General features: G+C 46.0%; 1 protein-coding gene across 9 annotated transcripts in view; it reads right to left on the reverse strand.

Annotated features, from left to right (window-relative positions):
- Window positions 1-12,706, reverse strand: part of adgrl2a (adhesion G protein-coupled receptor L2a) — a 695,216-nt gene extending 682,510 nt beyond the window's left edge. For 4 of the 9 annotated variants that reach the window (XM_072510363.1, XM_072510357.1, XM_072510367.1 and 1 more), the window contains exon 1: window positions 12,464-12,706. The gene's annotated coding sequence lies outside the window, so the exon portion shown is untranslated. Of the gene's footprint in view, window positions 1-8,336; window positions 8,400-12,463 lie in introns of all 9 variants that reach the window. The other 5 variants (XM_072510358.1, XM_072510361.1, XM_072510364.1 and 2 more) reach the window with 4 other exon arrangements.
- Between the last annotated feature and the right edge of the window lie 432 nt (window positions 12,707-13,138).

A 13,138-nucleotide genomic window follows, 5' to 3' on the forward strand; every position in this document is an offset into this window, starting at 1 on the left:
CTGCATGGGTTTACTCCGGGTGCTCCGGTTTCCTCCCGTAGTCCAAAGATTAGGTGGATTGGCCATGCTAAATTGCCCTCAAGTGTCCAAAAGGTTAGGTGGGGTTACTGGGTTATGGAAATAGGGTGGAGGAGTGGGTTTAGGTAGGGTGCTCTTTCCAAGGGCCAGTGCCCAACCGATGGGTCGAATGGCCTCCTTCTGCACTGTAAATTTTATGATTCTAATTTATCTGCAAGGCAAAGGCAGCATTTTACCAAGGATTAAAATTGTTGCGATGGAAGTAGGAGACATTTGAGGTGAGACTCCCAACAAGTGACATGCATGATAAAGTAACCAAACTTTGAACCAACCATGAACAACCAGGCAGAACAGAAGGGACCAAACACTGAAATGTGCATGTGAAAACCCCAAAGGAAATGTGGATACAAAAGAATAAAAGAACAAGACAACGTCTAGCTCTTTGCAGTCAGCCAGGAGCGGCAGCTTCAAGTCAAACGGAAAAGCATCTGAAGATTCAACAAACATTTGCGAGATTGCCAACTTGGACAAACAGACTCTTGAATACTCCAGAACAAGCCTTGCAGCACTTAGTTTGTTAAGTAAAGATAACCTCTGGGAGAGACTATTTGACAAAGGGTCATTGGTCCGAAACATTAACCATGGCCGGGATTCTCCGACCCCGCGCCAGATCGGAGAATCCCCGGGGGGGGGGGGGGGGATGCAAGAATTGCGCCCCGCTGCCGGACTCCCAATTCTCCCCCGCCGAATCTCGTGCGCTCCCGGGATTCCCGCTGCGCCGGTCGGGGGCCGTTGAAAGCGCCACGCCACCAGCGATTCTCCGGGCCCCGACAGGCCAAGTTACTCAGGTGTGTCTGCGACTGCGGGGGCCGTCCTGGGGGGGGGGGGGGGGGGGATCCGACCCTGGGGGGACGCCCACGGTGGCCTGGCCTGCGATCGGAGCCTACCAATCGCCGGGCGAGCTGGTTCCGTGGGGGCCTATGTTCCTCCGCGCCGGGCCCCTGTACTCTGCCATATTGCCCGGGGGCCAGCACGGAGAAGGGAACCCCTGCACAAGTGCGGAATCATGCCGGCCATTCCGCGCATGCGCAAACTCGCGCCGGCTGGAGAGGTGGGGCCCACTCCGTTGACGCCGGAGTGGTTGGCGCCGCTTTTCACGCCGGCATGGGGACATAGCCCCATTATTGGAGAATCCTGCCCCATTTCTCCCTTTACAGATGCGACACTCGACCTGCTGAATATTTCCAGCATTTTGTTTTTATACTCGGGAGAACACCTTGCCACACGACCGTTACTCCACTTGAGAGTAGAGAAGACCCTTCAGAGAGTGCTGCACTCCCTCAGCACCACACTGAAGAGGTCAGCCTTGATTTTTGTGCCTATGTCTCCGGAATGAGACTTGAACCCACAATATCTTCATCAAGTCAAGCTCAGGTGATAAAGGAGGAGCATGGACTTTGTCCCAGTTGTTCTGTTCAATGTTAAGTCCTCTAGCTTCGCACCCCCTCGTTCTCCACCACACAGCTATGCCAACTCATGCCCTTCATCCACACCCACATCAGGAACGCAGAGTGTGGGATGGCTGGAAAATCCATCCCAAAATTCCAAATCTGTGACCTTTCCGAAATTCTGGTTATAGGACAAAGACCCAACTGTTAACTCGGTTTTTCGCTCTCTCTCTCTAACCCCAGGAGGTGCTGCCAGAGATGTGTCGAGTGTTTTCAGTTTTTATTTCAGAGATCCAGCATCCGCAGTATTCCGCTTTGGAAAATGAAAAACAAGAATGCAAACAGGGAGGAAAAGACAACAAAACCAAAAGAAGAAAAAAAAAGAGGTTGTGAAGAAGGCAGCACGAGAGAGAGCGCGAGAATCTGAGGCAGAAAGAATGTAGACAATAGAATAAAGCTCTGGCACAGAAGAGTAGAAAACATATTTTTTAAAAAGTGTTGAGGAAGTTGAGAGGTAGACGGATAGTATATGAGTAGTGGTCTGTTTATGCAAAACCCCTGCAGAGATCACATCTAGTCAGAATGAGGATGCTCCAACGCAAACACAGCTTCCCAGGGTTTATATCAAGAGCTGCTAGAGTCAGTTGATTTATTAAACAATATTAAATTACCAGCCCAACGGATGCAGGGGAATTTCTTACCCAGCACAAAAAAACAACGTTGTTAGGAGATTCGCAACACAAACAAAATTCATATGTATTTATTATTAACCAGGCCAACTGGAGGATTACAAGGCAGGGAGCTTCGATTCCAAGTGGAAATGGATTATTTACTCCAATCATAAATAATTTTCCTGCATCCATCTGCAGCCAGAAACAAAAAAAGAGTGAAAACTTGAGAGGCTGGGCTAACGAAAAGAAGGCAGCAATAAAATTTAGATGGGGGGGTGGAAAGAAGAGAAACAGTGAAATGAAAAGAATTTATTCTTTAAATTCAGCAACTTTGTGATCTGGAATGCACTGACTGAAAGACTGACACACAAAAATCGATAGCAACTTTCAAATGGGTTTAGGATCGAAAGGGAAAAATAGCAGGGTTGTGGAGAAAGAGCAGGGACACAGGACTAATTGGGCAGCTCTTTGAAAGAGCTGGGATGGGTACAATGGGCCTAATGGTCTCTTTCTGCATTGTGCGGTGCTCTGAGAAGATGCGGGGAACCAAGAGAGGCTGTGAGGCGGGAGTGCGAGAGCAGAGCCACAGCTACAGCAGGCGAGAAGCTGAGAAAATTACGGCTTCTTGCAAGCGCAAGTGCCTCGACACCTCGTCATTGAACAACAAAAATGCTTTTGTCGAATGGTCGCTCCGCAATCGGCAAAAGTCAAGGAGATGGCGGGAGAAATTAGACCTGCACAATTTGCTTTCCCTGAAGCTGCACGAAATACCTGCAAAGGCCTTTTTTAAAACAAAAACACACAAACAAACTCAGCTCTGCCCAAAGCCACTTTTGTTTGCACCCCAGTCCTCGGCTTCTCATTACCTCAAAAATGTCACATCAGCTCTTATCCCTCGACTGCTGAATCCAAGCCCTTTTGTGAACGCGCGTATGAACATACAGGTTACAAAAGAAAGAAAGAAAAAAAAAGAGAAAATTGGGTGGAAAACGGGTATTTTGTGAATGTTTCATGAATACGCATCATCTGACGGAACGTTGCAGACTAATGAGTGCCGTCAAAGTTTCTTGCTCTGAATGTGAACTACAGGGGGTCACCCAGACTGGTATCTCACCAATAAATTACTTAAAAGGCCAATCTTTCTTCTATTTCTCTCTCTTCGCTCCCCCCCCCCCCCCCCCCCGCCCCGAATCCAAGTCCATTACTTATTACAAGCAACTTCTGAACATTTATCATTCATGGCCTTTTTTTTTTTTTAAATGGTAATTATTACCCAGTCACATCACAGCATGTTCGAATTTTCAGCAAAGATATTAAAATTCCAACTGTTAAATGAGATTAGGACTAAATCTGTGATGAAATGTACATCAAATTTGACATTTAATATTTCAGCAACCTCAAATAGATCCATCCGAGAGTACAAGCTTCCCAAATATTCTTAAAGGAAACAAGATTTAAAATCTACGCGTCCTCGTTTACCAAAGAAAGTGACCCTTGCCATTTTTATAATTTACCTGGGCATTTGGTTGAACTGGAATCAAGTCCTTCAGAACTCCCCATTGCTCCTATGTGTCCTCTGAGTGAATACAAGGAGGCCCCATTTGCTTCCACATATTGTATTAAATACCGACACCAACAAAGGCTTTCACATTTCTGCCAAGAGCAAGCACATTTTAAAGGTTTAAAGTGCGGAGGAAATTTAATGATCCATAGGGCAATGGGTGACTTACATCGGGGGCATCAAGGAAGTGACTAAAGTGACTAACGAGGACAACTGACTCACAGCTCCTTCAAATTCAGTGTTATCCTGTGTAATGTACTATTCTGCCGCACAGACCGTGCTGTTGGTTGAGTGGAGTGTCACTTTAAGGCCACACGAACCAACTGCCGCACAATCCGAGTGACCAGTTAGGAGGCGGATTGGTTGGGCAGGTCTTCCAAAGTCAAAACTGAACATGTTTTCCATCACTTCTGAAGGAACCAGTAAATATCTTTTGTTGCCCAAGCGACACGTGAAAGTTAATGCAGCTGTCTGAGGGGCTAATTCTGGAAAGGCCTTGTTCAGATGTGAAACTTCACTTGTGAGCATGGACCACGAAACCACCTCCAGAGAGTGTTAGTTCCATCTCAAACAAGTAGCCACACGAAGATCCTCCTCACCTCTAGGAAGTAACATATTAGAAAGGCAATGGCCCTCTGAATCTGCTCACCCAGTTTCTCCGAAGTCACAAACAGGTCGTTCTTCACTACCTCCTCACTGGTCAAAATTAAGAAACTTCCTTTCCACGGAACCCACAGCTGCAGAACAGATCATCCTTACTATTCCTGCCACTTACAATTTGAAGGCTTTTCAAGCTAAGTCTAGTAATCACAATCTCCTGATCCATCAAACTTTTAGTCACCTCGTTTGCTTCTCAGGTCAGCTAAAAGAGCAACACTTGGGAAACAGGAATTAAGGGTTTAAAAATTCTCGAATAGTTTGAATGGATGTTGGGTTCGGTTACATATTTCCCGTGGCTTAATGCATGCAACAAGGGAAACACAAGATATTGGTGACAACACTGTATGAAAAAAAAATAGATCAAGAGTGATGGGTGGATCTTGGAGACTCATCTTGCTGATTGTTGAATGTAGGGAGAGGCCATTCAACATCCCAAGCCTGTTCCAACATCCAGTTGGATAATGGCCGATCTGTCATCTCAGTTCCATTTATCAACCTTTCCTCTGTGTCATCAACAAAAAACTCTTGTCTGAACTCAAATTTGAATTGGCCCAACAGCAGTAGCTTGCCTTTATGTTGATTTCAGCCTTGAAAATAGTAACACGTTCGAAAACACTTCACCAGAGCTATTTGCGATGAAAGTTTGACACAGAGTCACACATGGAGACATTGGAACAGGTCACCAAAAGCTTGGTCAGAAAGGTAGGCTTCAAAGAGCAATTGCAAAGGAGGAGCGATGGAGTGAGACCGGAAGGTTTAGGGGGAGGGCCTAGGCAACTGAACACATGGCTGCCAATAGGGGAACAATTGACCCGCGAAGCACAGGTACCGAATTAGAGAAGCACAGAGATCTTGGAGAGTTGAAGTGACAGAGATATAGAGGAGCCAGACCAAGGAGAAATCAGCAGGCACAGAGGTTATGGGTGAACAGGACTTGCCGAGAGCCAGTACATGTACTACAGAGCCTCAGGCGAGATTGAGAATGGGAAATGGTTTGTTTCAGGAAGAATAGTCAATCTATATCACTCAGAGGTTGAAGATAGTGACCATAGGGCAGGTGTCGATATATTTTGGAGATATTTCAAACAGGAGCACAACATTTTTATAACATCCAACAGGTCAACTGAGGAAGAGAAGCATTAGGTTGTTAAGTAAAGTTGTTTGAGCAATCCCTGTACAGATGTCCTACAGTGTTATCAACGGCCCATTTAATAAGAGAGCCCTGTTAGAATCATACAATCCTTCTGGTGCAGGAGGCCATTCAGCCCATCGTGTCTGCACCTAACCTCTGAAAAAGCACCTTACCAAGGCCCACTCCCCTGTCCTATCCCTGTAGCTCCAGCCATCCTTTTGGACACCAAGGGGCAATTTTAATAATAATAATAATAATAAACACGGGGCGAACGTGCAGACTCCGCACAGTCAGTGACCCAAGCCGGGAATCGAACCTGGGATCCTGGAGCGGTGAAGCAATAATGCTAACCACCGTGCCGCCCATAAAAAGGTGCCAGTGGAACTTCTGGACAGCGACAAAACTCCCCGTCGGGGAATTGAACCCCGGTCTCCTGCATGACAGGTGCGGATACGTCTAAAAGGTCAGCCATCCAGTTTATACAAAAGATGTATTCACAGAACTCCTTGGGTGCCAGATCACCTTCTCAGGAACGTCACAGGCTGGTCAAGTGCTATTAGTCTCCCTATTCTGGCCGATGGAAGCATTGCTGAGTCCATCGATTTTTGGACGTTTGGAAGCCAAACTGGGAAAAAATAATTGGTTAATACTGCAGAAAATCCAATTCCCCGCATCGTTCCATCCAGCTCTACTTGATGAGCCAAAAAGCCTCCTTCTGGATCATAGTAAATTAAATGAAATGAAATTTGCTTATTGTCACAAGTAGGCTTCAATTAAGTTACTGTGAAAAGCCCATAGTCGCCACATTCCGGCGCCTGTTCGGGGAGGCTGTTACGGGAACTCCATGTGTGACTCCATGACGACACGATCTGAGCCAACCAAAACTGCCCTTCAGAAATTACAACTTTAAGAGCAATTATGTGAGACTTGGAAAAAAGAATCATCAAATTACTTTATTTAACGGGTCTCAGCAGAGACTTGATATGCCCTCAAATTTGTATCTCTTATTATTGGCAGAAATGTTGGGCAAGGACACACACACACACAATCCCCTCAACCACCCCCCCTACTGTGTCTTCAGGCAGCGGAAGCCGTTTGTCATTGCGCGCTGGCGGCGTTTTCCAGCCCCGCCGATGTCTATGTCATCTTGTGTGGTTTGCCCATTCCGTCACCGGGGAACGTGTCATGGGGCAAGTGGTTCGCCTTCAAAAGGACCAGAAAATCCCACCCAGCGTCTTTCTCAATTCTTATTCACACACACTGGATAATTGCCTCCAGATATTCCACACAATTGGGACAAATAATGGGAGAGGGAAGAGAGAAGAGGGAAAAGAGAGCAACAATATGGTCAATATGGGTCATTGTGGCATGTGATATCCAATGCTGTTCTTTTTGAGTCCTGTTAAACAATCTCCAATTGCAAAGATCAGATTAAAGGCATTACAAAATGGAATCAATTTTACAAATGAAAAATCTGGGTCACTGCAAAACGAATAGCAAGCTCTCAAAGCGATGCCTTTGCTACTTTCCGTGTGGCTTCTGAATCTTCGAACAGGCAGAAATTAACGTTAATTAATAAAGCTCAAAATCAAACGGTTCTGCAGCACTTTCAACAGACTTCAGCCAAGTTCTTCCTTTTGCATCAGATGCAAACCAGACCATCCTATCGTAAAAGAATCAAGGGCACAGAATTCCATTCGGCCCATAATGCAGAGCTAACTCATTGAACGGGCCAACCTCTTGGATCGAATCCACAAAATCACTACCACAACAAATTTTAATCAAGGTCACACAAATAGAAAATATGTGAATATCCCGATTCAAGAGAAATCCAAGTTAACCAGTTTCAGAATTATAATTTCTATGGCACCTTTAAACTTAGAAAAATACATCAAGGACATTTTGCAAGGCAGAGGAAATATAATTTGTGAAGAGAATACATGACAGGTGATCAAAGGTAAAGTTGACATGACAGACTTTCTTTGTGCTGCTTTCTAACAGTTGGCCTTTCAATGCATACCGGAACCAAAATAAAAACTTGGCAAATTATTTAAACCCACATGAATAAACAAGTTCAGAAAGTTTCTATGAACTCCTGTCTCTCATTTCATTATCATCTCAGACACAACTGCCTCCACCATATTTGGAGATATCCGAATTCAAAATAATTTCACCCATTACATTTTTGGTGCAATTCCTGTTGTGGCTTCTTAAAATTCTTGGCGCATAATGGGACGGGGGAAGGGGCGGAGAAATCAAGGTAGGCAAGCAACCATTTTGTCAAAGGACAGATGTTAACATCTGCTAACACACTCAATAACACAGTGTTGACTATCACACTTATGAAAACTCACACAGCTTGTGTGGAAACGGCAAGCATTTAGAAGGTTACAATGTTTGAAAGCAGGGGGCCACACGTCTGCACTGCGATTTGTTGAAAATTGGAAATCAAATCGCAAAGTGCAAAATATTGCTTGTGGCTGCCTGTGGGAAAGAAACGAGTAACACTGTCGCTTTACCCGATGCCTTTCCAATGGGTCAAAGAGTTTAGCCTTTGCAGTTGAGCCCCACTGACGAACTATGTCTGGATTGCATGCACCAGTCTGTACTATTTAGCTGAAGTTAGCTTGGGTGTCAGAGGGCACAGTAATCAGTTTTCTAACAGTTTGTGGTTAGGGAGGACTCAATCGGACAACATTCCCTCTTTTTGTTCACGACCCAATATGCTGGGAATACTTGTGTGGGCATTGGGTGCAAGAACTCTTATGCCGAATAGCCTGCCAACACAACGTTCAATGTTAACCTCTCGACTAGAAACATAATTCACTTCACAGAAGCTGCCTGACCTGCTGAGTGTTTCCAGCTGTTCATTTTTATCCCGGATATCCAAGACCCGCAGTATTTTGTCTCTGAATTAATGATGGACGAAAGAAAAATGACAGTCAAAAGAAAAAGACTTTGTCACATTTTTACAGCAATCGTTTTGACGTTGTTTTTTTTTCAATGTTTTACTGCTGGAGGTAAACAATTCTAGAGAGACCTTAACTGCAATGACTGGCAGCTGTGTTGCAGTCAGTCAACAACAGACTCAAATGCAAGGGCATCAGGTACACACAATGAGCTCTTAACACTTAATGCCTTGCCAACACAACTGCGTTCGTTGCCTCCTTCATATGATGGGACTGGCACAGGGCAACGGGCTAACACAGGGCAGCGGAGGTTCACAAATCAATGAAAGTCACAGCACAAATCCACAGGTAATGCATTTAATATTAAGTTTAAATATCAGCCACAAAAAATCCAGGTTATTAAAGGCAAGCTCCATTTTGTGCTCAAATTCTCTTCGAAGCACTGGCATGATAGTCTGCATGCATTGAAGTATACAAATGTTGGAGCAGGCCACCAAATGTTATCGCAACCACCAAAAACAAATGGGCACAGTCCAGATTTCTTTGAATCCTTCATTTATCACACATAGCACCTAGTCCTAGTGAGCCAAGGTGGATTTTATGAAGTACAACTGACCCCAGATCTTTAGGCTGGATTGCAATCGTGGCCATTGCAAGCATATTTGTGAGTGAGGATAAGGTTAGACTTGGCTTTTGCAATCTCCTAGCTTGAGCATGCCAACATGCAGCGCTCAGTCTTAGCTATGCTGACCATTGTTCAAGAGCTGAGTTAAGGAAGAGCTCCCCATGAACTGTGCCCAACACAGGAGCTGAATCATACACAAGACGCTCATTCAGCCTTGCATGCTCGTACCAGCTCTTGAGTGACCCAATAAACAACCACTCCCTTGCCTTTTCTGCATAACCCCACAAAACTTCCTTTTCTTAATCTTGAAAGTTACCGGTCAATCTGCTTCCACCAGACTTTTCAGGCAGTGCATTCCAAACCATAACAACGCGCGGTGTAAAAATGTTGGTTATTGGCCACCTGCGAATGGAAACACTTTCTCCCCCATCTACTCTAACAAAACTACTCCAAGTATTGAACTCCTTTAGTTCGCCCCTTAGCTTTCTCTCCTTCAAGGAAAAGAATTAGTTGAGGAAGCTGGGATTGAAGTTCCCCATCCCTGGTACCGTTCTCCTCAATCCGCTTGGCACTCTCACCATTGTTCCTGTATCTACAGTGCAAAGAATTGGACATAATACTCTAGCTGAGGTCTAACCAGTGTTTTATAAAAGTTCATCATCGCCTTTGTTGCTTTTGTCTCTACTGCTAAAACAAGGATTTCCATAGCTTATTTCAATTTGGCCTTGTCAACTGTTTAAATGTGGAGACCAATGAAATCCAAGTACCCAAATTCACCAGTAACACTCCAACATGATCAAACAATAGAGACAAAGAACAAAGAAGAATACAGCACAGGAACAGGCCCTTCGGCCCTCCAAGCCTGTACTGGTCATGATACTAAATGAGGCAATGTACAAAACTCTCCAATTAAAGATACTAAGACCGAGAAATAAAGGCTAGTGGGTGGGATAAAAGGTTATAAAATAAAATGTAAAAATGGAGGCTGAACAGCCCAATATTGTTCCTATTTTTAAAAAAATTCAGCAGCACCTCGCCATGCTGGAATCACTTTTATTGATAATGAGAAAACTTCAAGATTTAAGTGTTGGTTAATAGCAACAGAAACTTGATGGATATATTTATAATGCTCAGTTTTGCAAGAGACTTTGGGGGGCTGGATTTTAGTTCTAGTGTCAGGACCCCAAAGGTCAGGTGCATTTCTGGGTCCCGAATCCACTTGGCATTGGCAACCCACGTGACGTTTTCGGAGCTGACCGATGAGTTGGCCAGGGAGCATCGAGGGCAATGGGCAAGTCCTCAAGTCTGGAAGCCGAACAGCAGACCCTCCGAAATTGGCTCCAACACTCCGAAATTGGAAGGCCACTGTCAGAGGTGGGAGCTGCATGTAGGAGGGAGAAGGAAACTTTTGCAAAAAGGTCAGGGTAAGACGGGCCACAATTGCCAGATCATTACTGGGTGGCAATTTTCCATCCCCTTCACCTCTGATGGGAATCACAAACTCTGCCCTGGGTGCCTTCCCACTTTTATTTGGCTATCAAGGTGGGTTCTGCAATGACATCTACAAGTCCAGACACAAGGGTCTCCACATTTTACATTACTAGAATTGGCCCCATTCTCTGAAGGATGGACATTACATTATAGGCATAGTACGACTAATCTGAACTCATTATGGTTAGCATGGCCCACCCATTTCCCGTTAGCCAAGCCCTTGCAATGCTAAAGGAACTCTGATGTCAAGGCAGACCAAAGTTGGAGCTTCACCAATTGGTCAGCAAACCCAGCCTGATCCTTGTGCACCTTCACAGACGGACGCTGTGAACTGGATACCAAGCAGAAACAAGGAGTGCATTTTGGCACCTCCCGTGCCAGGGAGGCACAGACCCATTGCAGACGCTTCAGGTCACTGCCCGGCAACAGTCCCAGGAATTAAACCTGGAACCTCCTGTTCTTTGTCAACAGGCATGCTACGGGCTTCACTCACCGACTAGCCCCCCGAGGGGCGAAGCAAGTGCCATTCAGAACAGGGTTCAGACATCAAGTGACCATAAGACATCAGAGCAGAATTAGGCCACTCGGCCCATCGAGTCTGCTCCGCCATTCAATCATGCCTGATATTTTCTCATCCCCATTCTCCTGCCTTCTCTCCATAACCCCTGGTTCCCTTAGATCAAAATAGACTCGACCTGCCTACCCAGAAAGATGCTGATTAAATATGATCCACACAGGATTAATCCAGATGTCAGAAATCTTCACATGGATATTTTATAAGGGGTGCGTTTGAAACCATGGATACTAATTGAATCATCTGAATTGTAATCGTCCCAATGTACAGTTGATTAATAAAATAATTATTTGTTTTAGTAAAAACATTATTCTGATGCCAAGGTTGGCTTTTTAATCTCTCAATAAAGACTAGGAGACATATTACACACACACACATCCTCCAGCGATGTGCCAATTTCCACTCTGCTCCACACTCGTGTGACCAGTGGGCCATGGACAAGCTGGGGCCGCTCTATCTGCCTCTCTCCTCTGCTCAGCGACCCGGAGCCCAGCGCAGGCGGGTGGGGGGGCTGCTCAGCTACTTTACTCAGCACCTACAATGTGTCTCTCCTCCCTCGGCAGCCAGAGGACCGCAGACGAGCTGGTAACGTTCAGGAAGCAACTCAAGTCTGCCGCAGCCAAAGTTGCAGGGGGCGCCCCTGGTTCCCAGGGGTCCAGCAAAATAGGGGATGCCCTATCCACCCACCCCCCTGTGGCTGGCTGTAACTCACAAGCGCAATTCGGAATTGCAAGCCTTATAAACGTGACAGGGGGAAAAGAAAAGGGGGGGGGGGGCAGGGGGGAATAATCCAGTGCATAGTGAAACCAGAGAAGTGATTTGGGAAAATTTCCCTCTCATTTCCACACTGCAGCCGGGGGGTTTAAACTTCCTGGTTGGAGTCTTTAACCTCCCTTTACAGTATTCCTAAACTGCTCCTCACTGGGTCTCTGAACACAGCACCATTCACTCCAGCCCCTTCCTGCTCCCCATTCACCAGCAGCTTCCAGCACCCACTCCCCGCAAAAACACAGCAATTTTTTTTTTTTTGCTTTTTAAAAAGTTGCAAAAATCATTCTGCAAACGCTCAGCTCCCAGCAGCCGGATCGTCTCCCAAAATCAGCCCACAGATAAGGAAAGATGAGTCTTTTCCCATCGCCTCTTGTTTTTTTCTTTAAAGCAGCCCCACCACTACGGCATCGGATGGGAACTTCCCCCAAGGTCCCTGTAACCGCACCGACTGCACGAACCGACTTGGAAACTAGGCAGGATTTGGAGCTGGTGGATTATCAGAAATGAGTTGAGACTGCTAGAGACAGAGAGAGAGAGAGACTGTGATGAAGTTGAATCTCTGATGGCTATATAGGTGACAGATTTTAGAATCACTGCACCTACCTTCACATATTGTAGTCAGGGCATGCAGGCATCTAGATCCTGAAGGAGGAGGTGGGGGGACAGAATAGCCGAGGCAGGGGTGTTTCAGCCTCTGCTACATCTGTGGAGCTGTCCTCCTCCCCACAGAAGAGCCGGAGTGAAGGGGCTGGGGCTGTGCATCAAACATACCCCATTTGTGCAGCCACCGCCACCGTGATTTGCATTGATTATTTCCACTTGAGCAGATACATTTAAGTTAATCTGGCTGGCACAGTTGCAATGAAGAGGCGGAGTGGGTGGAAAGCGTGGACTGGATTTAGTCGGGACGGGGATGGCTTTGGCAGAGTGCTGTCTGCCTGTCTCTCTGTGTCTGTCTGCACCCACACAGTGATGTCTGTCTGTCTCTCTGTGTCTGTCTGCACCCACACAGTGCTGTCTGTCTGTTTCTCTGTGCATGTCTGCACCCACACAGTGCTGTCTGTCTGTCTGCACCCACACAGTGCTGCCTATCTCTCTGTGTCTGTCTGCACCCACACAGTGCTGTCTGCACCCACACAGTGCTGTCTGTCTCTCTGTGCCTATTTGCACCCACACAGTGCTGTCTGTGTGTGTCTGTCTGCACCCATGCAGTGCTGTCTGTGTCTGTCTGCACCCACACAGTGCTGTCTGTCTCTCTGTGCCTATCTGCATCCACAC

The sequence above is a fragment of the Scyliorhinus torazame genome, chromosome 7, assembly GCF_047496885.1.
Source record: "Scyliorhinus torazame isolate Kashiwa2021f chromosome 7, sScyTor2.1, whole genome shotgun sequence".
Classification (NCBI taxonomy): Eukaryota; Metazoa; Chordata; class Chondrichthyes; order Carcharhiniformes; family Scyliorhinidae; genus Scyliorhinus; species Scyliorhinus torazame.